The sequence below is a fragment of the Rhipicephalus microplus genome, chromosome 3 (genome assembly GCF_043290135.1).
Source record: "Rhipicephalus microplus isolate Deutch F79 chromosome 3, USDA_Rmic, whole genome shotgun sequence".
Taxonomy (NCBI): Eukaryota; Metazoa; Arthropoda; class Arachnida; order Ixodida; family Ixodidae; genus Rhipicephalus; species Rhipicephalus microplus.
The window spans coordinates 205,996,534-206,021,010 of NC_134702.1; the positions used below are offsets into that span (position 1 = coordinate 205,996,534).

At 46.5% G+C, this 24,477-nt stretch overlaps 1 pseudogene; it reads right to left on the reverse strand.

Annotated features, from left to right (window-relative positions):
* Positions 1-257: 257 nt before the first annotated feature.
* Positions 258-24,477, reverse strand: part of LOC142803106 (alpha-amylase-like) — a 54,557-nt pseudogene continuing 30,337 nt past the window's right edge.

The window sequence follows — 24,477 nt, forward strand, 5'->3', positions numbered from 1 at the left end:
AGTTAGAGTGCCTGTTTACAAGTTTACGAACACGTTCCGTGGGTGTCGCTGCAGTGAACTTGGTGTGCAACTTCAAGCTTGGCGCATGAAGATAGTAATTTAAAATACGATCATTGCCACACTACCAGCGCACACGAAGTGCCTGTAGGGTTCTTCTGAACACGTTGCTCAATTTACTCTACGATCTCTGTTTTCTTCAAATTTTTCTCCAGCCCAGCTGCGGTGGTCTAGTGGCTAAGGCAATCGGTTACTGACCCTCAGGTTGCGGGATAGAATCCTGGTGGTGGCGGCTGCATTTTCGATGGAGGCAAAAATGCTGTAGGCTCGTATGCGCACATTTGGGTGGTCGTTAAAGAACTCCAGGTGGTCGAATTCCCGGAGCCCTCCACTACAGCGTCTCTCATTATCATGCGGTAGGTGTGGGATATTAAACCCCACATATCTACATAAATTCTTCTCCACCGTAAAGGAAGAACAACTGAAGCGAACGCTACAATACAACATCGATATATTTTATCACTCATGATCTGAAAGAAATATTAAAATGGGGCCATTGACAGGTTAAAGTATTCGTGATGCCACATCATTTCAGTTCATGCACAATCAACCAAGCACTGAAATTCCACACAATACGAACGGTCGTATACGAGTTACTTCAGCCTTATATATACTTTGGCAGCATAGTTGGTCTGAACTTACAATGATATTTATTGCATAACTACACCAAAAGTCAGAAGAGAGTACAGAGCACTTCGCCGTGTATTCTGTCTTGTAGTGCCGTTTTGCATTGCACTAAACAATACTACTATGGGTAACTACAGCCTCGGTGCCAAGAAGCGATAATATTTCGTCAATTATTATTGATGTCAACACATCCGTATGGAGCGATGTTGTCCGCATGTACGTCGCTCTATGCATATATATCACTGAACTAATGACTTCCGTGATTTTCCAGATGTTACTAAAGTTTGCATGGTGGGCGCAGCAGTAAAAGCTATTATTCTTCTGCGCAATGTTTGTGAATCTCCTACTATCTGGATTAACAGCTTTGTATATCCTGTGGTATCGCTTTTTGTTGCGTCCAATTCTTGCTTCTTCATTGGTAGATGCAGCGTGAAACTGTATAGGTGTAATTAAGTTATATTGAACTAGTTACTTTTACTTTCGCATGTGTAGGAGTACATTTCAGCATTGATTTCGTTTCTGCACTCAAAAGTTTTCTTCTTTTTTGAACTTTGTATTCTGCACTCAGTGTACTTCGCAATATTTCATCTAAGATTTCACTATTTTTAACGTATCACATTGTATACCTCCCCCATCTCTGACTATGCAGATGCAATTTATGGTTTATTAGCGAAACAAAATGGACAATAGTTTTCTAGCTTGGATACATGCATGCTTACTTGAACGTGCAACGCAATCACAGGATCTTCCCAAGAATGGTCCACGGTAATGTTGAGCTTGCAGTCAGGTCCCACAACAAATGACCTTCCTGTGGTGCCCGATGAGGTCATAATACCAGATATGACGTCGCAGTATCTTCCCGGGAACAAAGAAGTTTGAAGAACTGCATCTAAGCGGAAGTCCTCGTTGTTTATGGCGACGAAAGTAGCATTTCCGTGACCGAACGCGATTGCATGATAGCCGTTGTCCCACCAGTTAGTGGCAGACGAGAAGCCTGCCACGTTGTGCAGCTCGACGAGGTTGTAGATCTGTCTCCACCTGGATTATAATAGAATCGCAAATAAGTACACAACATATAAGCACTACGCATTTCATATAGTGATGGCAAAAATTTATTTCATCAGATGGCAGCCGAGGATGTTTCCGTGTTAGATATGGCCATCTCCGTGTTAGATATGGCCAAGCTTAGTCCCCATTTTTCTGTTTGTGCTGGCGTCATCGCATACGTTGCCATCGACAATTGTGCCGGCCTTTTCCAGTATCAGCAATATCGCTTGCAGTATATGACCCACTATAGTTTCTATTGTCGCTTCTCTTCAGGTGAACACCCTGATAGGTTGTACATTATTTTCTCCGACAAGACAAAACATAAACACAAGTCTATGGATGGGCGATCTGGATTGATTGATTGATATGTGGGGTTCAACGTCCCAAACCCACCATATGATTATGAGAGACGCCGTTGTGGAGGGCTCCGGAAATTTCGACCACCTGGGGTTCTCTGACATGCACCCAAATCTCAGCACACGGGCCTACAACATTTCAGCCTCCATCGGAAATGCAGCTGCTTCAGCCAGGATTCGAACCCGCGACCTGCGGGTCAGCAGCCGAGTACCTTAGCCACTAGACCACCACGGCGGAGCACGGGGGGGGGGGCAATCTGGATGTCGCGCCACCACGTTCATCGCAGTAAACAAGGCCGGTGTAAGCTTTCCCGACTCAGCACATTTCCTTTCCCTCCCCTGTACCTCGTCGGTGAAAAGCATGCAATGCCTTTAGAACTAAAAGTTCAAAAGTAATTTCTTCTATTTCCGTGCTACAGCGAATTCCGAATCGAGACTGACTTTAATCTTTGCAGTCCCAATGTAATTCCTTGCAGTTCTTACACAGGAATACTTTATCACGTCACTTTCCCGGAGAAGTTTGTAGGTTAACGGTGAACGAATTTGTAAGAGAGGACACAGTAGCAGCCAACTGTATGTGTAGCACCTTTCCAGTTTTGATGTTGCTTTCGCGGCCGCTATACACTACGTTAGGAGCATAACAGTTGTTTCTGGGAGCACCGCTTTATTCACCAGCTCATCTACTCCACTAACATTCAATTCTCTCACTTGTTATTTTTTTCAGTAGTTCGTTGACAAAAAACGTTCTTGTTTCCTGCATTCTTAACATTTGAGCGATGACAGGCACTGGGTTGCATTCACAATGCCTCAAAATTTGGCCTATTAGATGGAATCACCAAATGTAGAATGCGCATCGCTTTCCCTCATTTTGCCTTCCACGCTTCGTGAACTCCCAGCATGTTGTATAATCATTTGTAGGAACTGCATTGCGTTTTGCATGCGTTAATTAGTACAGAACAATTCTACTGGCGCTAGCGCATAGATCAACTTGGTAGCGTGAACGCAAGCAGATAACGTTCATGAAGCTCTCCGTTTTCCATGCTGGTGCAAAATCTTTGTGCCGGCATAATTACAAGTGCATAATACTTTACACAGTCCTCAAGAAGGCAACCTACCTCCAATCCGCATCATATGCATCAAGTAAAAGAAAGATGACTTAGGATCTTGATAACTGTTTTGTTGGCAACCTTTTCTACTACGTCGTGTCTATCTGCATAGCTTGCACAAGATTTTAGTGCGTTATTGAAGAAAAGTTCAACAACGTAGCATTTTGACGCACAGAGTGCACTGAAATAAATATCCCAGCATGGAGAAATTGGGTACCAGTCCTGTATATTTAACATTGGCTCCGAGTGACAATCAATCTTCAATAAATGCATGCAGCCTAGATATTAAACAATTCTATTGTTTTCTTGGCTGCAGCTGAAATTGAAGAGAGCACCATTTGTCCCAACGTCACTCAAAACATCGATTTGGTAAGTACTACTAACGAGAAGAATGCGTGCACAACATAAAGGCACAAGTTTCACTGGGCCGATATACGTACCGGGATTCTATGAACCCGATTCCAACCGATGACGTGTGCAAAGGTGTCATCGTTAGACTGAGAGTGAGGAGGAGGAGGAAAGGAGGTGGTAAGGCGTTGCATAGTCATGTATTTTTTAGCAATAGGTGCAAAAAGGGAACTTTGGGTGAGTTATGACATAAAACAGAGGGAAAAAAGGAGGAGAGAGTGTATCTTATAAATTAGCATTATAGATTGGCATCTACACAGGAATAGGAAAGGAAAGTCTTTTTGTATACAAATGAAAGTACTTCCGCGCAGACAGTGTTTAGAGGAAGCTTGTTATCCAGACGAGTGTGTCCTCTTACCTTTTGAAAAGAGAAGTAAAGAAATAACCAAAATAAAATGTAACACAAGCGGTGAAGACAAACAAGTTGAAGGCTAAACGGAGTGGATAGAAGTTGCCCCTTACCCACAAAACCTTACACCTCAACTGACAAACGTTGCGTCAGCGTATGAGTGCATGTCGTACATTCAGCAAAAATTGAAATGGCAGAGATTTATACGGCAATGCACACTGGCCGCAAAGAATGGCAGAGAAGAAAGGCAAAGTTAAGGAAACTTCGCACCAGTAGTACAAATCTTGGGATAAGTGTGGAGCTGGGGAGCTATGCAGGATGGGCCAAGCTTCTTGAGCAGGCGAGTTTGCTTTGAGCTCGCCCTTCGGCAGCATTGGCATGAAGACATTACGTGAATGCAGCGTTGATAAAAATGGATACAGAGCTGTTAAGAAAGACACGAGTCATCGCCACCCTAGTAAAGCCCACCGTCGACCTCTTCCTCATTAGAACTCTCTGATCCCAAGCCCCGAATATGATAGCTTGCTCTTCGTCGTTTACACTATGTTCAACGACCTCCGCGCACGAACAGTGACAACTGACGATGGAGACAACTAATACACAAGAGTTCTAAGCACACACTCTTTGTTTATGATTAAAAGTTCCTTCTCAATCCTTGTTGAGTTATCTGGGTTTATTCTTGTGCCTGGCCGTCCAGCGATGTTTACGACGCTTGTTCCGCATTTGTGCCTTTGAACGCACTACCTATAATAAATTTGTGATCTACATAAACAGTTTCTGTTCGCATGAACAACGATGATGTTGACTATTCCACAATCCCGTACTGTAGCCTCCGTTTAACAGTTGTCTTAACTTCTTTTTCTTGGTTTTGTTTGCCTCAAAGCACCAGCCTCTTCTATCTGTCTTCGTCTGGTCTTTGATTTGCGGCTGTGGTTGGGCATACCTCGCCTAAATAATATGTCATCCGCATTGCCCTCAACCTTCACGTCTGCAGTTTTCTAGAAGATAACTTCGAGAAGTACAGCCACGGCCATGTCTGCGTAGAACACGCGAGAAGCCGCTATTTGCTCTACGGGGCCGAACCTTGAGGCAGTAGCGGGCCCCGACGTAGTCAGTCTAACAACTACGCAGCCCATGCTTCTGATACAGCACTTTAGAGCCCGAAACTGCCTCCAGGTTTCACACTGCAGAGCAAAAACCGGCTCCTTGCGTGCTCTACACAGACTTGGCTGCAGCTGTTCAAGGTGCTTCCTTCTGTGTCTTCATAGTGTTCCTCCTGTTTCTTTTCGCTCTATGAAGTGGCCTCAATTATTTTTTCGTCGGGCACTTCCACGCACGGCAGTGTGGACGGTATAACAACTGAGTTTGACAATGTCGTCTTGTACACATCCTCATTACCTCATGAATGGCCTTCTGGACTCACAAAGCCTTCTCGTTTTCGGTCAGAGAATTCTTACACCGGTGAGCACCGGCGTTGTTGCAGATGTCTTGTCATAAGCTTTAAGAGTACTGCATGTTGACGAGAATTTTGAAGTCGTGGAAAGTGTCTTTGGACTTCGAGGTTGCTATTCGGTGTTGATCTTCGATAAGGAATTCAGTCTCTCTGCTTCCGGATTGTCGCCCTATTTCTCCTGAGGTGGACTCATCTAGCGCGTGGGCGATAATATCGCTATTCGGTGCGTAATAGCTGGATGGCGGTGACAACGACGTAGAGAGTACATTTTTGTGCTTCTGTTCTCAAGTGTTGTTTCAATAAATGCGAAGCATTTCTTGGTTAATTTTGGCGGCGTATCTATCTATCTATGTATCTGTCTATTTATCTATCTATTTATATAATTATCTATCTATCAACCTGTCTGTCTGTCTGTCTGTCTGTCTGTGTATCTATCTATCTATCTATCTATCTATCTATCTATCTATCTTTCTAGCCTCCTACGACTTTCTGCTCTCTTGGCCGTTTCAATGATTGTATCGATACCAAACTTGGTATGGAATAAAATGAATGTATAACGTGCATAAGTAACTAGTCATAACATGAAAATCATGACATAAATATTGTGAATGTCATGATTTTCATTTGAATGTCTTGCTGCTTTTGCGCTTGTTTCGTTCACATGACATGTTGCAAAACTGGTATGGTATGGCATCACTGCATGGCGAACAAGTGGCAGGCCCTAACGTGAAAATCATGGCATGCCTGTCATGCAATACTATGTTAATCATGACTACGCCATACGCTCATGGTGTACTCACGGTCGTTTCGCTTGCTTCACATATACCAAATTTGGTATTACGCCACGTGAATGAATGACAAAGGTATGCGACTGGTACAGACATGATAATCATGAGATGCGTGTCATGTAGGAACATGACTACTTACCATACTCAAGGTGCCAATACACTTCGATGTGATCCGGCGCGTGTTCGTTTCGGGACGTCAGGCCGGCAATGCCACGCCAGGCGCCGTGTGCGCCGCGCTGCGTTGCTTTGGCGCATGCACGTTTAAGCGCCCGGTGTCTCTCTGTCAGGAAGAGAGGCCGACGCAGTGCTGTCTGGGTAACGTCATAGGCGAGAAACGCAGCATGTCGCATTTGGCGCCAGTTGACGTCGTTCCGCGCCGACGGACGCTGGTCACGCCTGGCTTCAGACTACGTAGTGTTCGCGTTTTGCTAGCTTAGCGTCACTGCGCCCGTGGGCTCGCGTCAACGTTACGTCTGAGTATATTGGGCCCTTCATGATGCGCTGGCGGTCATTTCACTAGCTTAACGTATACCAAATTTCGTGTTCCGTTACGTCAATTGATGACGAAAGGGTAGGACAGGTCCAAACATGATAATCAAGATATGCGGGTCATGTAAAACATAACTACATGCTACGCTAATAGGGCGGTCGCGGTCGTTTCGCGAGCTCAGCATATATAAAAGTTCGTATTACGTGACGTAAATAGACGACGAAGGTAAGTGGCGTTTCCAAAGATGGTCATCATAACATGCGTGTCATGCAAATCTTGACTACATGCTACGCTCATAGCACGCTCGCGGCCGTTTCACTAGCTCAACATATACCGAATTTGCTATCAGGTGACGTGAATAGATGACAAAAGTAAATGGCACGTCCAAACATGATAACCGCAACGTGAAAATAATGCACGGCATAATTTACATCCGCCTTGTAATGTTGTGCTGATTTTGAAGTGACATAACAATCTTTCTATTCGTTCTTCGCATATCGTCGATTCGCACTGCACGTGGGATCTGCAAACTTTGTTTGCACGTGAGCTTGAGAAGCTTTCAATGCATCTTCGATCTTATATTCTACTCTCACCCTTGCTAGAATGGTCTTATGCTCATAAACCTCAGCTTGCTTTATCTCTGCTTCTAAATGATCGATGTACACCATGTTTTCAATTGTCTTAACAATTCCTCTGCGAAGCTCGTGCTGTCCGGACAAAATTCGGCTGATATTCCACAACTCACATATTGGTGGAAACGTGAGAAATCACTGGCTTGCCACGTCACGAGGCGAAGTCGGAGTCAACGCACACAACGGCAACGGAGATCTGCTCAACAAGGACACGGGCATCGTCAAGTTTTCATGCCTCACCATCTGGGTCGCTGGTACGACTAGGCCTCACACATCAGCTTTACTCACGGTGGTTTCACAAATGTACACTAGGCTACGGACGCAGCCAAAGTATGGGAAGTTCATTCTGTCTCACATCCAACGGCCATTCCTTCCGGGCCTCACGGCACCAAAATGTTGAAGAAATGACGAGCCCCCAACCCCATGGTGAAGCCCATCGTCAACCTCTTGTTCTGATCTCAACCCCCAACGATGATACCGTCGCTCGTCATCGTTTAGACAATATTGAACAGACATAATATGGACAGCATGTAAACTGAAATTGTCCTTTCTACTGGTATGTCAAAAGGCAAAGGAACTCGCACTTCCGCTTTGGTGTAGGCCGTGCTTTATCACAGGTATATACGGTCACGGGCTCGTGACACTTAACGAACGCGGCAGTCGGTGTTTTCAAGACGAGTTTTGATTTAATTTAACCTGTGCCCTGAAAACATAAAGTGACTCTGCAGGCAATACGTGTTGCAGACTGTTAGCGGTGAACAAAGCGTTGGATGTCGACAATATGATCATCACTGGGACGCGCCGTCTTTGATACATCACGCTCCGAGCTTTCCAACCTTATCTCTGGTGGTCGCACAGGCTCGAATAAGCTTGCATTCTGTGCGGACTTGTAACAATCAGGTGCGTAGTGAAAAAAAATTAGGAAGAGGGTGGGTGGGGGCACCTTTTAGCTTTTGGCAGGGGCACCCCCTTGAAAGGGTCTTTTTTCGCTCTCTATGCCACGGTAAAAAATATTTCGCAGGGTGGGTCGGGTGGGGCACGAGTTTGGGCGCTGCCCCTTCGCTACGCCCACAGCTCCAATCGCGAATCTATTTGAAGGCCAACTTCAGCAATTTTTTATATTAGTGGATCTAAATGAAATTATCTGGGTACGTTACTTTCCACATTTTCGTCATTTCAGTCAAATTACATGCTTGAGATATGCGCTGATTGTTCGCAAATTAATTTTCAAGATAGCCTCGAAACACTCACCTGTCTTGCCAAAAATATTGGCAACACTGTCTGTGTGACGTCATGTTTGGCATTGCGACTGGGTCAACGGAAGAGACCCAGTCGATAGCATCGCTAACTTTGGCCGCTACAGCGTTTACTGTACATTCACTGTGTGTTTACAAAATGACGGTGGCGGCGTTTGGCACGGAAGAGCTTCCTTTCTTCCTCTGTGGTGTTTGCCCGCTCGGCTCGTCACGCTCGCTTTTGAATCACTAACTGCTCTTCCCGGTTTCACTATCTTCATATTCCGCGCCGTCGGGACAAATATACGACCACCGGTTCTTACCAAATAGTACGCCATACGTAGCAATTCACTTGGTGACGTTTCGATTTTGGTATTGCGCATTTTAGCTTTTTAAAATTATTTTCGAGTTTGCTGAGCACTTCGGCTATCGGGCTCATGACAAAAGTGCCTCAGGAACAAAGAAACACCTTAACCCTGACATGGTTGAAAAATCGCCGTTGTTGGCCTTCAAACAGTACACCCTGCTCTGGACCTAGCATGGCTAACAGTCTTTGTAGGTCGAAACTCGCGGCAATACGAGCATTACCTGTGCTCACATATCCATCCACCTCCACAGGTGTTGTCACTGTGTCGAGCTACGTGTCGTATATTCCATGCAGCATCGGACGGCGGTCCAAACTAGGCATTCTGATCAACACCACGGCGGAAGTCGCGGGGCCAGTGGTAGCTGCTCATAACGCGAGACAGTCCGTACGGCCACGCTAGCATGAAAGCAATGGCCATCTTGTGCGGTCGGGGTTCAAAGAACGTCAATATATCTATGCCGCCAGCTCCGTGACCCCGCTGGTTATCATACTTATCCACGAAATTGAGAGCGTCTCCACCCTGAAGGAAGCCCCAACCCTCGCCAAAGTTTCGAAGGTACTTGAGGAGGTGGTTTGGTCTTTTCCTGAGCACGTCTTCTTCAAAAAAGCGAAAAAAAAGTGTGTTACAATTACGTATATGTTACTAGTATCTTATTAAGGTATTTCACCACTTAGGTCGCAACTTCTGCACAACGAACTTATATTTGACTAGGATATGCACTTTGCATTACATAAAACACATTACGAATCGTGAGCCATTAGGAGCGTGCAAAAGATTTAGCGTCATATGGAGAGGTAAACATATCCACTCATAAATAGAAGTAAGTCGCAGGTTGAAGCCGCTTTTAATTAGACATGGTTCTCCTCTGATCATCATGACATTGAGCACAATCCACTAAACACTGAGCAACCCCCCCCCCTCTGCTTTTTTTCGGTGTGCGGTATATAGTGCAACTGCTGTATAATTTAGGCACAATATAGTGCCCGTATGTTAGTGCCCATATGTTAATGCGTCCTGCGGCTGGTGGTGCCTCATACGAACGCCGCCGTTGGTTTACAGGAGCTATCGGCCAACAGCAACATACCATGCAGCAGCCGCAGTAAGCTCCTATGATATTGAGGATGGACCTCTGTATGAAGAGAAAGCAAGTGGCAACGTCACGCGAGCCCTCCCATCTCTTTTCGCTGCACACTACTGCAACGTTTGGGCGTGTTGTTCACAAGAGCGTCTGCTTTGCGCTGAATTCGTTCTTTCGCCGAGCATGTAGGGTGGCTCAATGCCCGTTCAAACTGACAGGGGAGCCGCATGCGGCCCGCGGCCCATACATGACTCTCTTTGTCTCCTATTTATTTTATGAGTTTGTGACCGCTCGTAGAATATTTATACGCGTTTGCATTACAATGAGCTCTCCATTGAATGAATATTCATTTACGAACATTTCATACCAACGAACTTTTTAAAAACCCCAGTGGTTTTCCCATGCATTACCCGCAAAATGTTTCAGTAAAAGAACTTTCTGAAGAGCAAATATTTCAGTTGAATGCAATTATCTGCAGACCTGGGCCTATTTTTGAGATGAATTCACTGAAATTTTGCGTTCTTCAGTTGTAGCGCAGCCGATCAACGGCGCCCCCCAAGCACCCATCCGTCGGCGGCGCTTCTACATCGCTCGTGCATACCGTGCCGCCGCGGCAAAGCTGCCGTGTGGCTGGTGAAAGCACAGCCACGCTAGACTGCACCTGCGCGCTCGCTTCTTACCATAGAGTGAATATACTTCTTACGGTTTTCACAACGGGCGTAGTACATGCCTCTTACCGCTGCTTTGAGTGGGGTGCTGCTACCCTGATCCTCCTCCGTCACTCCGTGCAGCGCGCGCAACGCCTGCACATGACTAGTGGCACGCTTCTTCACTTTTCTTGGGTTAAAAAAACAAGTGAAAACAAGGAAAGATAGTCCTCAAAAATAGTGCGCGTGGAGTCAGGAAAAAGGTTTCTGCCGTGTGCTCTGGCCAGGAGATGCAACGTCATGGTCGCAGCGCGCGGGTTCAAACCCCGGCAGAGGCAGCTGCATTTCCGATGGAGGTGGAAATGTCGTAGGCCCATTTGCTCAGATTTGGGTGCACGTTAAAGAACCCCAGGTGGTCACAATTTCCGGAGCCCTCCACTACGACGTCTCTCATAATCATATGTTGGTTTTGGAACGTTAAACCCCACAAATCAATCAATCATGGACGCAGCGCTTATACCGCCGACGGCTGGTGAAACAGACTCAGAAACTTGGCCATTTCTTTCGCGACGGGTGAGAAGGCCATAAATAAAGAAGCGTGCGCAGGTGTAGTCTAGGCTGGCCATGGTGAAAACTAGGCACGCGTGCTTCAATCGCATGTGTGGAACTATGAGATATAGAATTTTTTTCGGTGTTTGTCCTGAACGTAAATAAGCAGAGGGTGACGAACAAGATGTACTGGCTGAGGCATGTTAAAATCCTACATCTACAGCCGAGGCTAAACTATAGTAGAAAGCTCTGATATTTCGTGATACGGCAATGAGCTTTGCCAGAGGGAGTGCATTGAAATCCAGACTATCTGGACAACTTTGTCTTCTCTAGCGCTTTATGGGCGCCAGTTCAAATGAAACTTAGAGAATTGTTTTCAAAACAAATTGTATTTAATACTTTTAAATTGATATCCGCTGTGTTCAATGCAGTTCTATGTTCTAGTGAAAGTTCAGTTTAGTGAACTTCCAGTTAAAGAACGCTGAATCGCAAAGCGACGTTTCGCTTAATGGTAAACTGCAATTTTAAAATCCCGAAAACACCACCCTTACCATGATGTGACGCTAGACAAGGGAGAAAACACGCGCAAATAAAATGTGGGTGCAGGCGCCACGTTGCGATTCCCTCACTCTACACCATGACACCATGAATTTTAACACCATGACGCCATATATTGTGAAGCAGCCTCCGGGGTCGTACGCAAATTCTAGTCGATAAAAAAGAAGTACAATGTCATCTGTGGGTGTAATAGACCAGAAAATGTTATCCTACCAATAGCGCAAAGATAAGAGAAATGATGTGAAAGTTTTTCACATTACGCACGAAGAAATCGTTGAGAACTTTATTAACCAGACATCTCCCTTGGTCCTTTTCCTCTAATAATGAAGTGACTATGATCAAAAATATTGCGTTACGATTCTCGGACTACAGTTTGCCAATAGAAATAGAGGGGACTATGCAGGATCGCCCAAGCTTGGCGAAACTCGGGATCTTTCCGAGCTCTATCAAGACCCCCTTTTGAATGAGTCAACGGTGCGAAAAAGTCAATAAACTTCTCGGCGCGCTTGATTTCATTGGTTACAATGAAACCAGCATCTCGTCAAGTATGGTCGACGAAGTTTGGCGGTGTTTTCAAAACAGATCCGTCTCATTTCATTTGTTTCTTGAGTCACTTAGTGCAGAGCCGCAGCCATGAAGTAAAAGTGTCAGAAGATTTTTCTGATGACAATTTTGGAAAGCACGAGCTGGTTAAATTCATTTTGAAGCTTTAAATGGCTGCACTAAGTCTGCTTTAGAATAACCACCATGGTGGCCTCCGAGTTTAGTTCTTACCGAGCACCTCACAACATGGTGACTGCAGCGAAACCTGAGGCCACCTGTTACTCATCATGCTCAGCCTGTACATTCTAGCGCGCTGCTCGGCTGGTGCGCTCCTCCTTTTTCGTCTTCATCGTTCGCTAGTGCCCGAGTTAATGCGGCCAGCCAATCAGCTCTTTGGCTCGGCGGTATACTTCGCGGTCAGGGCAAGCTATGAACAAAGTAATAAGGCAAAGTCATGGAAAGACCGAGGTAATTACGACACATAATAATAAGACCATGGTAATCATGATTGATTAATATGCGAAAACCACCATTCCAAAACCACCATTTGAATATGAGGAACGCCGTAGTGGAGGGCTCCGGAAATTTCGGCCACCGGGTTTTCTTTACCGTGCCCCCAAATCCGAGTTCACGGGCCTACAAAATTTCCGCCTCCATCGAAAAGGCAGCCGCCGTAGCCTGGATTCGATCTCGCGATCTGGGTGCCAGCAGCCGAGTACCTTAGCCACTACACCACCGTGGCGGGGCCACGGTAATCATGGTAATCATGCCATGTAAAGCTAGAAACAGCTCAAACTTGCTTCTTGACATGGCAACTAAACCATGGTAATAACGCGTCATCAATCATGAACGTGCATATGAAAACATGCTAACTCGTCCTTACTAATACGCTGACATTTAGTGTCGCGTCTATAACAATTACGTTTGATAGTTCTATACTAATGGTGGTTTTGGTAATTGGACCTGGGATAATTATTGTCATTTTAATAGAAATGTTATCAATACAAAACTGTTCAGTGTTCTATTTATTAAGCACTAGGTAATTAGTGTGACCAAAATTGAAACAGAGCTCGCGCTGCCTTCACTTCGAAGCTGACCAAGCAGATGAGTATATTGTAAGGCAACGTTTTGACTGCAAGACACCTCTTTTACTTGCCGAGCCTCTGCCCAACAACACAGGTCGGACTGATGATGATAAGTATGTACATATGGTAAGATGACGCGTATGAATAATGCTCACAATTCTTTCCGCCCCAAGCGTGAGCGGCCAGCCCGGACGCGTCTTAGACGGAAACGGAACGTTGAACGAATGACTTCAGACGTGATACGTGGACAATCTTCGAACCACGACACCGACGATCCGAAGAAAGGTCGGTGGGAGTGACACGATAGTTCACTGGGGACGTTTGTTCATTGAATGTATAGGGCCCAATGAAGCGTGACTGAAAGTTGTCACACAATCCTGGAGTATGAATGGGCGTCCAAAGCAACACTTCATCCCCCGGACTGAAGGAGACGTCGCGATGAGAGCTGTCGCAGCGTTGCTTGCGGTCTTGCTGATTGGCTTCTGTATTAAGGCGAGCCCGTTGCCGACATTCTTCGAGCCTTGTGATGAACTGCTCTGATACGGTTGCCGAGGCGTCGGTTGGCACATTTAGGAAAGAGACGTCGATGTTGAATGTCGGTGAACGGCCGTACACGAGGTATAAAGGTGAGTAGCGAGTAGTTCTTTGAACAGCGGTGTTATGGGCAAACGTCACAAAAGGGAAAATGGTATCCCAGTTGTCGTGGTTTGGTGCGATGTACATCGACAGCATATCTGTTAGTGTCTGATGAAATCTCTTGTCAGCCCATTAGTTTGGGGGTGGTAGGCTGACGTCGTCTTATGTACTGTACCAGAGGACGGTTGTGAGCATGGTTTCGATTATGGTGGACAGGAACGTCTTGCCGCGATCACTCAGGAGAACGTGAGATGCACCATGACGCACTACGTCGGCGTTAGGAAAGAAGTCTGCGACGCCTGAAGCAGAACTTGTGCGTAGTGCAGCAGTCTCTGCGTACCTTGTCAGGTGGTCGACAGCAGTCACAATCCAACGATTACCTGCTAGCGTGATGGGAAGAGGTCCGAGTAGGTCTATGCCAACGATGGCAAAAGCAGTCTCGGGACACGGGATATGTTGCAGAAGGGCAGCAGGAGAAGAAGTTGGACGCTTCCGCCGTTGACACAGATGGCAAGATGCAACGTACTTGGCCACAAAGGTAGAGATGCCCGGCCAGAAGAAACGGTTTCTGATGCGACTTTGTGTTTTGTGAAATCCCAAGCGGCCCGCACAGGAGTCGTAGTGAAAGGCTTCAAGGACTTGATGACGTAGAGAACGCGGAAGTACTGAAACCCAGCGGTGTCCATCAGTAGTCTAAACGTAACAATGGAGCACATTGTTATCGAGCTTAAATTGCCGTAGTTGTCGGCGTAATCTAGCATTAGGAGTAGGTTATATGCCATTTAGGCGTTGGATAATGCGATTGCAATAAGGAGCATCACGCTGGCGTGTGGCGAACTCGGTGTAGCGATTTGAAGCCGGCGTTTCAATAACCGCAAGGTGTGATAATGTAAGGGGTGACGCAGTGCCTAGCCCACCAAACGAGCAATGAGCTGACGTACTTGACGATGACAGTGGAAGGGGGCAGCGAGAGAGAGCATCTGCATCTTGCTGTCTTTTGCCAGACTTATAGATGACGTCAAAATCGTACTCTTGCAGGTGGAGCACCCAACGACCGAAGCGACCTGACAAGTTTCTCAGTGTCGATAGCCAGCACAAGGCGTGGTGGTCTGTAATCACTGTGAAGTGGCGTCCGTAAAGGTACGGTCGAAATTTTGTATGGCCCAAACGACAGCGAGGCACTCCTGCTCAGTTATGGAGTAGTTCTGTTCAGCAGCCGTAAGAGCACGACTAGCATACGCTATAACTCTTTCCCGTGAAGTGGCATCCCGCTGTAGAAGAACTGCTCCAATGCCATGGCGCTCACGTCGGTGTGCAGACATGTAGGTGCGTTCTCGTCGAATTGGCACAGAACAGGGTCAGCCGTTAAAGCATTCTTGAGGGCTTGAAAGGCACGCTCGCAGTCGTCGTTCCAAGCGAAAGTTGATCCGGATGTTAGCAGCTATTGCAGTGGCGACGCGATGGCAGCAAAATTAATAATAAAGCGGCGGAAGTAGGATGCCAGGTCCAAGAACCTTCGTAGGTGTTTCTGATTTTCTGGCTGAGGGAAGCGTATCATGGCAGCAAGCTAGTCAGGATCCGGACAAACGTTTTCTATGCTGATAAGGTGGCCCAACACCTTGATGTTCTTGTTGGCGAAATGGCATTTTTTGTGTTTAGCTGAAGTCCAGCACTGGAAATACACGTCAAAACTTCGTCCAAACAATCAAGATGCTGACGAAAAGAAGAGGAGAAAATGACGATGTCATCTAGATAACAGAGACATGTTTTCCATTTTAGGCCGCGTAGAACTGTGTCCATCATGCGTTAAAACGTGGCAGGAGCGTTACATAAACCGAATGGCATGACGTTGAATTTGGACAGACCATCTGGTGTTGCAAAGACAGTTTTCTCGTTGTCCGCTTCGAACATAGGTATTTTCCAAAGACCAGACCATAAATCAAGGCTGGAGAAAAATTCCGCGCCTTGCAGAAAGTCAAGTGCGTCGTCGACTCGTGGCATCGGGTAGACGTCTCTGCGCGTGATCATAATAAGTGCTCAATAATCAACGCAGAATCACACCGAACCATCCTTCTTTCGGACTAGCACGACAGGTGATGACCGCGAGCTGGACGAAGGCCGGATAACATCTCGTTGGAGCATATCAGCAACGTTGTCCTCGATGATTTTCCGCTCTGCGGACGACACTCGATATGGGTGGCGGCGTACGATTGTATTGCCTTCAGTTTCAATTCGATGCATGGCGACAGAAGTGTGACCCAGAAGCTTGGAATATACATCAAATGAAGCGCTGTGTTTTTGAAGCACACCCAAAAGTTTTTGCTTTTGCGCTGACATGAGATCGGGATTTATTGTGGCTTTTAAAGCAGCTGTTGTAGCCTGGTCATCAGTACTCATAGAGAAAGATGGCGAGTCTCCGTGAAGGGGCACCAGAGAAAGTGGTTCGGTATCTGTGAAGCAAACCACACTGGTGCTCTGGGGCAGTGCAACAGGCAATAAAGTGGGGTTAACTGCCATAAATGATGCTCTGCCATCACGAAAGCGCACCAGGAGAGGAGTGATGGTAAGTCCACCAGAGATGTAGCGTCCACACGGTGCAAGGAACACATCACCAGTACTGATCTTATCGGATGTGAAGGTCACAATATGCTCATTACCTGTAGGAATAAAACAGTAAGCAGCGGTGACGAAACGCTGGCTATGGGCATAGTTATCAGACGAAAGCGCAGTATCTGACAGGTGAATGACCCTCTGACGGCAAGATATCACGGCTGAAGAGGAGGAGAGAAAGTCCCATCTTAAAATGAGCGCATTGGTACACGATGACAGAACAAGGAACTGTATATGGTGAAGGATGCCCTCAATAAAAACTCATACCGAGCAAACACCAGAAGGCTGAACAAAAACCGCATTAGCACAGCGAAGGGGAGGGCCATCATACGGTGTCTTCACTTCGCGCAAACGGGAACACAAGTCCACACTAATAACTGAGAGCGATGCACCTGTGTCCACCAAGGCTTCAGCCCATATACCTTCAAGACACACTGAAAGTACATTTCAGGGGAATTCCGGAGGAGTTCGATGCAGTCTGCTAAATGCAGCTTTCCCTCCTGAAGCTGCACTGTTTAGTTTTCCGGGCGAGGATCAGACGCCATGGTAGCCCGAAGAAGTCGTGACGAGGAACGGCGCATAGGTGACGGGGAGCTACGGCGCGTGGAGCGGAAGGTACTGACTACATCGTAGTGCGGTGGAGAGGGTGAGCGGCGTTGGTAAAGTTGGTATGGGTGACGATGTTGTCGAGAGGGGGCAAACTCATCCCTCTCGTAGTCACCATAGCCACGCCTTTCGTCTTGTTGACGTCGACGACAGAACCGTGAGACGTGGTCGCATATTCCGCAATAATAGCAAATAGGTCGAGATGGACGCCAGGCTTGAAACGAAGGAGGCGTTGCTCTTTGTGCAAGGACATTCAGTGAAGGTTACATAGTTGACCCATACTGCCGTGATTGCTGAGGAGGTGACGCTGCAACCACCTGAGCGTACGTCGAATTTGGAGTGGTATGCGAGCTCGGGACTTGCTCACACGTCATGGACGCTAGTTCTTACCTCACATTGTTCCGGAGGCTGCCTGTAGAAGGCGTCATGCGGAGATCATAAGATGACGAGGTGGCTTGGAGTTGCCGCTCCTCGCGGATCATAGACCATATCAATGCACGGAGCTCACCGTCATGCATTGGCCTGATATCTGCTGTTTCAGGTTGCAAACGTATAAGTTGAAGGTCATCGAGTCGCTGACACGTACTGATGATATCGGCGACCGTGGTCGGGTTCTTTGCCGCCAGAGCGTTAAATGCGACGGTGCCTATGCCCTTGAACAAATGGCAAACGCGGTCATGCTCCGCCATCGAGCTGTCAACGCGACGGCATAGGGCGAGGACATCTTCAATGTACGATGTATAGGACTCGCCGGAGTTCTGGACACGTTCAGCAAGCTTCCGTTTGGCGATCTCTGCACGTACAGAAGGGTTGGCAAATATCTAACAGAGCTGCTGCTTAAAGGTGGGCCAGTCTGGGAAATCCAGCTGATGGTTGAGAAACCATGTCTTAGCGACACCCCTCAGGTAGAAAGGTACACGGGACAGCTTCACAGCATCGTGCCAATAGTTAAGCGCACTCACACGGTTGTACTCATCAAACCAGTCTTCAACGTCTTCACCGTGAAGGCCGAAGAACATCGTAGGATCTTTTTGATGGGTGGTGACAGTCTAAGAAGGCATGCCCAGGGGTGCAGGTGGGGTGGATGGAGCTGTGTTGTTGTGCTCGTCTTGCGACAAGACCGCAGGATGACCGCGCAGACGGCGACCCAACCGGAGCTCCAGGGATGATTTGTAGTCAAAGATAACGAAAAAAGCGCTGCAGGGAGAGGACCAGGGGATCGGAAAGCACTCTCCACCACTTGTAAGGCAACGTTTTGGCTGCAAGACAACTCTTTTACTTGCCGAGCCTCTGCCCCACAACACAGGTCAGACTGATGATGATGAGTATGTACATAGGGTAAGATGACGCGTATCACTAATGCTCACAATATTACCAACATGGACATCTGGAAAAAGCTAGGTTATCAGAAGCTCCTTTATGGCAGTGAAACATGACCAAATTGTTTCACATGCGAAAAAGCAGCTGCTTAGCGTCCACCCCATCAAACGTTTGACAGTCACAAAAACACCATGACAGTCACGAGCTGAACTGGGCCCTTCTCAGAATCGACGAGTTTGTATCCGAGTTCATGCGTCAATCAGTTTCATTGACAGACGCCCGCGGCGAAGATCGGGTCCCGCCAACACTTTTGCTCTCTCCGAGGACGAGGAGCAGTGCAGCAGTGCACACGCGACAACGCCTGCGAGCGGCACGATTCATCAATCAGCTTTATCGTCCAGGCTATGCACACACGCCCCCCGAATTGAAGGTTATAATATCACGTGACTGCTATATATCGCAATACTGTTATGAATGATTGACAGATATGTAGGGTTTAACGTCCCAAAGCCACCATATGAATATGAGAGGCGTCGTACTGGAGAGTTCCGGAAATTTCGACCACCTGGTGTTCCTTAAATCTGAGCACATGGGCCTACAACACTTCCGCTTCCATCGGAAATGCAGCCACCACAGCCGAGATTCGATCCTGCGACCTGCGGTTCAGCAGCCAAGTACCTTAGCCATTAGCCACTAGTTTACCGCGACGGGGCAATACAGCTGTATATATATATACGTGGCTCATAGGTCTGGCGCAGTCAGTGCGAACATTCGCCTCCCCGCCCCATAAAGAGGAACGCTGCTCCGCCAATATATATATATATATATATATATATATATATATATATATATATATATACCTGTCGTGGTAGCTCAGTGGTAGAGCATCAAACGCGTCATTCAAAGGTAGCAGGTTCGGATCCTGCCCACGGCAAGTCATCTTTTCACCCGTTTTTCTTCAAATTTACATTACAATTTGGTCTAATATCTTCTCCTATACTTTCCTTGCATTATTGTCTGTTATATCTCATCAATATTGTGTAAAAAACACGGATAACGAGCCCTTAGGTATACACTTCTTTCCTCAATTCATTAACAAGTGTCTCGTACTGGCAGACTTAGTGTCTTTAGATTGTGTACGAGGGGCTATTAGTCAGCTGCTCACTCGTAACAAGTTCACGTGCTACGGTACGCCAAACAGGCTCAAAAGAGTGTGCTACGCTCGCTGTCATAGCTACTGGTGGCGCTGACTGACACTCCCACGTTTAATTCACCTATAAACCTAATAAAGTGGCTAAGGGGATAGCTGTCGTGGTAGCTCCGTGGTAGAACGCGTCATTCGCATCGAACGCGTCATTCGAAGGTCACAGGTTTGGATCCTGCCCACGGCAAGTTATCTTTTCACCCACTTTTCTTCATAATTACATTAAAATTTGGTCTAATATCTTACCCTATACTTTGCTTGGCATTATTGTCTGTTAGAACTCATTACTATTATACTTATTTATTGATTTATTTATTTATTTATTTGTTATTTACTTATTTTTAATTTATTTATTTATTTATTTATTTATTTATTTATTTATTTATGGGGTGTGTATATCCCTGTTTTGCAAAACCAAGCGGACGGCTCTGACATTTTAACTCCCCCCCCCCTTTCCACGAAACCACCTCGCCATTTCGTACAGTAGACCATGGCAATCACATTTTCCGAATATTACAACGCAGTGCGCCACGCAGGCTATTCATTTCTCAAAACAATTTCTGCGCCTCTTTCCTTCTGACCAATCCAAATCATATGTGCAGGGACACAAGCTTGCCCATGGGCAGCTCTACGGGCCACTGAGCTTGTCAATTGATCATTCGCCCTGAGAAACGGTGCCCTGGCCTTGTGGCGATGCAGGTCAGGCCGTGGAGTCCGCATTTTGATTTTCCTGCGCTGCCCTCTGCCTGTAAGGGCATTTTCATTGAAAGTTACAATTCACACGATACACTTTATTGAAGTGCTATATCTGTAAGATATGTGGGGGAGAGGTGGGGAGGTGACCACTATCTTATACCATCACCCTTTATAATCTAAGACTCCGATTAATCGATATTGAGCCGGCGTTTGAACGCTAGTACATTGAAGTATCTGTGAATAAACGGGAGCATGAACGTGAGCTGACCTAAGGCTGGTAGCAAGGTCAAGGGGGAGTAAAAAGCACCACTGATAAAAAAGATGGCGCTCCTTCACACTGACTGGAAAAATATGTCTGCACTTCGAACTCACTCGGACTCGTAGAAATTTTCCTCAAACTGAGTCACTCAAACTATGACGAACTAAAATTTTTCGAACTAAAAAAATTGACGAACTAAAAAGACGGACTTAATCTCGCCAAAACTTTACTCTTTCGGACTCACTCAAATGATGAGCCTGAGTGAGTCGACTCGAGTGAGTTTGAATACCTGCTTGTGACATGAGTCTTGCATGTTTGTAACGTGCGTCTTGCATTAGCTGAGTAATACGTGAAACTCGTGAAGCCTACTGCTGCCTTCACAGGCGATGTCCATGAACCAGCTCGGATATCTGCCAGGTCTTCCGGAGTCCGCGGTCGTGCGGAGCTCCGACTTGTGTGGCCTCATCAAACCAGCTAGCAAAGCTACCATCATCGCCAAGGTTGCTCAAAAATAGATTTCAAGGCCGGCTCAATACCTTCCAGTATAAACGCGGGCAAATTCCGACATTCAGCAAGACTATCTGTGCCTCAACCACTGCAACTCCACAACTGCATGAAACTAAGTCACATCAGAACCGTATGCGAAAGTCACATCAGAACCGCACGCGAGTATTTTTTAGCTGCGCTAAAGCTGATTGCCTCGACCTGTAGGGGCCATGCCCTGATGTGTTCCAGTTGTGATGAGCCCCACGAAGCCTTCTTAAAGTAGTGCTCAAAGAAGAAACAAATGACGAGAGACCTTACATCACATCTAGAGGCTGCGGAAACCATCAAAAAGTGACCACGTCGGCGACAACGACGCCGCAGTTCATACAAGAGAAACATTGCCTCTGCGTCTATAGCACCACTTGTACGCCCTGCTTCACCGACTCCCTTGTCAGCCTGGTCCTTCACGACCAGTGTGAATTCTGATTGGCCTATATTTCCGAAACCACATTTCCATAGATGGGTGACAGCTGGTGTACACGGCAACACCGAGGAAGGCATGGGCACATCTTACGCAGCTTGGCCTTCGTTGTCGAAGTCGCAGCGATGTGCTGAGTCACAGTGCACATCGGTATAACCGCGAACACTGACCCCCGTATTCACAAACGCTCCTCGACTCGGCCCTTCACTCGACAGGCTCTTTGAGGGGCGTTTTCCTAGTCACAAACCACCCTTCACTTAAAAGGCTTCCTTCACTTCAGAAGATCTCGAGTATTTTCTCTAGATTGTCACGGAAGCGATCGAGCTTCCTTGAATCATCCCTCGAGTGAAGTTTTTGTGCCAACATCGCGTTCATGGCAGAGCCCGTCTCGCTTTGACGGCGTTTCTAGATCAATTAGGCTGCCACCACCACGTTCTTTCGACAGAGATGGTAGGTGATTACTATGGAGCTGTCTTCGAACTGTTCGGCAACTGCTAGTGTGGCGCCGGGACAGGCGAGCGTGCGGTCAAGATGACCGCTCGCTTATGCCGTGGTGTGTTGTGTTCCGTGAATGAGCCAGTGAACGCTCGAACATATTTTTTGCGACTTTCCAGCATCTGCAAGCGAACGTCAGCAACTGATATCTTCGATTAGCCGATATATTAGTGGACCATTAACCGATGAGGTTGTGTTAGGTCCTTGGCCTGACGCCAGCAGAACACATGTGGTTATACGAGTCGTCATCACTTTTTTGTAGCCACTGTACTGGATGCACGTCTGTAGAGTTACCCGGCCTAATAACATATCATCTCTCTACCTTACCTTTGTCATTCATCACTCTTTCACTCACCAGTCACCCTTCCCCAGTGTAGATTAGCAGGCCAGAGCAAACTATAGCTCAGGCCGACCTCTCTACCTTTCTGTAAATAAATTCCCTCTCTCTCTCTCTCCTTCGGGTGTGCGTATACTCGCCGTGCGAGTGCTCCAGTACTTATTGCAGACGCCAGTGCTTTGAAGTGTTTCGATGAAGCTCGCACACCGCATCAGTTCAAGCATGGTGCGAAAGCTCGACAAGCAAGCGGAAAGGAAACGTAATACCAAACTTTTGATTCGCTGCATTCACAGTACTTTAGAGATGCTTCCTCTCCGGTGACTCTTTGCTACACTAGCAAAAGTTTACGGCAAAGCATACCTCCATTGGACTACCGTCTGTATCAACAAGAAGGCAAGTTATCCTGTTTTTTTTCCATTTTTTTGTTTGGTCCGATCACTATTAGAGACAGTCTAGGAAAAGCAAAACACAATACTATTGGGCACAATGAGTGTGCTGCTGTTGCTACTAGGCGTGAAACATAGCTCCCATATACAGTGTCGATGCGGCTCACAATATCAATGAACAACCAAGCCCACCTTTAGGGGATCAAGCAGAGGGCTATGCTCTGTGAAACCTGCATGCACGCAAAATGCATTGAGTGCCGTATGAAAACGCAATTATATGAAATAAAAATACAGCAGATACATAAAGTGATTCTTTTTTAATTGAACTCCCCTCCTCCCCACCCCTCAAAGAAAAATAGCTGGCTATGGCACAAACTCCTGCAATTAGAAAATGAAACTATATGACTATATGCCTGGTCAGCAGCCCAAGTGCCTGAGCCAAACATGTGTCGAAATAGTCCAAGCTCAATACTTCAACCACGTCTATTCTTGAACGCAAGAAATACTAATGAATGTGTGCACCGCTAGAAGTAAAGAAAAATGCGGCTTTGGTATCTGAGCTAGTATGTTTTTCTAATATTATTTCTTGCCTTTTTTGTGCCCCGCTGCGGTGGTCTAGTGGCTAAAGTACTCGGCTGCTGACCCGCATGGCGCGGGTTCGAATCCCGGCTGCGGCGGCTGCATTTCCGATGGAGGCGGAAATGTTGTAGGCCCGTGTGCTCAGATTTGGGTGCACGGTAAAGAACCCCAGGTGGTCGAAATTTCCGGAGCCCTCCACTACGGCGTCTCTCATAATCATGAAGTGGTTTTGGGACGTTAAACCCCACATATCAATCAATCAATTGCCTTTTTTGTGCAGGGGATCAGCTGCCGACAGAAGAACATGTATCTGAAAATGTATCTGAAAATGTGCCGTATTAGCAATGCATTGCAGAGTTTGCACGACTGTATAGAAAAGCACAAAAACTGCAGTGAATGCGTGCAGCTGCACTGCATTAAGCGCGCTATGGTGTATACTTCCTCGACCTTATTTATGATGTCCTCCTAGCTTGTACATTATCTTCACAGTGTGTAGATTGCATATGTTTGATTGATGAACACTTTGCAGTTGCATTTTTATCTTTGGCACGTGGCTCTTCATCAGCCACATTTACTAAGGTTTCATTTGCCATTCACAACTTCTGTTTTGTTCCTTTATCAATACATAGGTTTTCTTATGTTTGTCTTTTCGTGATTAGGCAGGACTGCAAAACCACCTCTCCAATTCTACAGGAAAGCAGTTCTACAATAATCAAACTTGTTTTGCGTAAAGCAGCCCCACTCCTCTTCCACGGAACTGAGAACTGAGATGGCGTTGTTCTAACGGGCAGACGTGCTAATGATGCAGCAATAGCGGATATTTTATTTACGGGGTTCTGACCAGATGTGTTCGCGATGATTGCAATACTCTTGAAAATTTTTCACCGTTTTGTTGAACTGGTCTTCATTAAATCAGCAGAGTAAAATACGCTGCTTCTTGACGACACTCTCTCCAGGGTCGAGAGAACCCACAGGGTCGTTTTCAAAACAAAACAGCGCGAAAAGT